At 31.9% G+C, this 1,765-nt stretch overlaps 1 non-coding gene across 1 annotated transcript; it reads right to left on the bottom strand.

Annotated features, from left to right (window-relative positions):
• Window positions 1-465: 465 nt before the first annotated feature.
• Window positions 466-567, bottom strand: LOC111734691. Its single transcript, XR_002778560.1, has one exon. It is a non-coding gene; the product is annotated as a U6 spliceosomal RNA (small nuclear RNA).
• Window positions 568-1,765: the final 1,198 nt, after the last annotated feature.

Raw genomic sequence — 1,765 nt, 5'->3', positions numbered from 1 at the left:
TTCAGTTGATTGCACACAAGCACACAGATTTCCTTAATCTTACTTCATTGAAAGTACCATATTTTAATTACTGAACTGTCCTTGTATACTTAGGGTGTTTACATTTTGCATTAAATATAAACATTTCTAACCATATTAATTGAAGTTCGGCTGCAAAATTATAACAAGCCTGTGTGTATGGGCTTTAAGATAATGTCAAACATATTTTTTTACTGGATTTAATCAGTAAAGTTAAAATGGAATTATAGATTGAAAATATTTTCATAATATCAAGCAAGGAAAAGCAAGATACAAAGCAGTGTGTGTAAAATGATCTCAATTTTATAAACACATATGTGATTAGAGATAGAGTACTAGAAGGATAGATAATGAAAATATTGATAGGGATAATATCTGGGTAGTGAGATTTTAGGTTTGATTTCTTATTTGTGCTTTATTTAAAATTTTTTATTATGATTATTTTTTAAAAATATGAAACGCTTTACAAATTTGTATGACATCCTTGTGCAGAAGCCATGCTAACATCTCTGTATTATTCCAATTTTAGTATATGTGCTGCTGAAGCAAGCGTGGTGCTTTATTTTGATAATTTGAAAAATTAACATGTATTATATTGTAATTATGAGGAATCCTAACTTAAACTTCTGTTTTTTTATGGAAATTTAGAAAAATAGAAAAAAATACTTATCTTACAAATATAGAAAGAATAGTAGTCATCCCTCAGCTTCAACAATTATCAAGACATGGCATATCTTGTTTTGTCTGATATATGCCCTATTCTCCACTCTTGCTAAATTATAAGCTCAGAAATATTTTTTCCATTTGATTAATTCTTCCTTCTTTTCCATTAGTCTGTTTAGTAATTCTTATTAACATCTCTTTCTTCCATACACCTATTCCTTATTCTCTATTGTTCTTTATTGTTTCTCTCTTTATTTTGGTTAAATTTCTAAATTTGCTTCCTGTTTTACAAACCCTGCTTTCAACTTTTTGTGTATTGCCTTTAGTGCAATTTTAAATTTGGTAATAATCTTTTAAATCCAATCTTTTCCATTCTCAAATTGTTTCATTTTTATGAATGCTTATTTTGCTCTCATTAATGCAATTTATTCTTGGATCTTATTGGGAATAAGAATCTGAAAAATTTCTAAACTTTTGTCCTGTTTTTATAGTAAATTTATTTTAGAGGGTTCCTCTGATTATTCAGGAGTGGGCAAACTGCAGCTCTCAGCCACCTGTTTTTGTAAATAAAGTTGCATTGTAATACATCCACGCCCCTTCATTTACATAGTATCCCTGCTGCTTTTGCACTATGAAAACTACAGTAGCTGCTTTCCTGCTACAATGCAACTCTTATCTAGTTGCCACAGACTATGGCCTGCAAAACCCAAGATATTTACTATCTGTCCCTTTACAGAAAAAGTTTGTTGACTCCTTTTCCTTTTTTTGTTTTTTAAATTAAAATTATTGGGGTGTTGACCCCTTTTCTAGGTAGTTTCTTACTTTTGAACTTCACTGGGTCTTCAGAGGCCCAGTGATTTTCCTTTACTTGCATGTCAACAAGGATTATGAACAGGGGTTAGTACCAGTATCAAATGGGGCCTTTTAAAATTTTGCTTGACTGGGCCCCCACATTAGACCAACCAAATTAGAATTGTCTGTTATGTCAGCCTTCTACCTTATACTACCCTAGCTCCACACACTGTCCAGAAGATGCCCTGACCACTCTGCCTTCATGGTCGGCTTTGTGGTTTGCACCTTGAGA

Source organism: Pteropus vampyrus, unplaced genomic scaffold (genome assembly GCF_000151845.1).
Source record: "Pteropus vampyrus isolate Shadow unplaced genomic scaffold, Pvam_2.0 Scaffold3902, whole genome shotgun sequence".
In the NCBI taxonomy this organism is placed as follows: Eukaryota; Metazoa; Chordata; class Mammalia; order Chiroptera; family Pteropodidae; genus Pteropus; species Pteropus vampyrus.
Note: the sequence above shows the minus strand (reverse complement) of the source record. Positions and strands in the feature narration are given on the sequence as shown.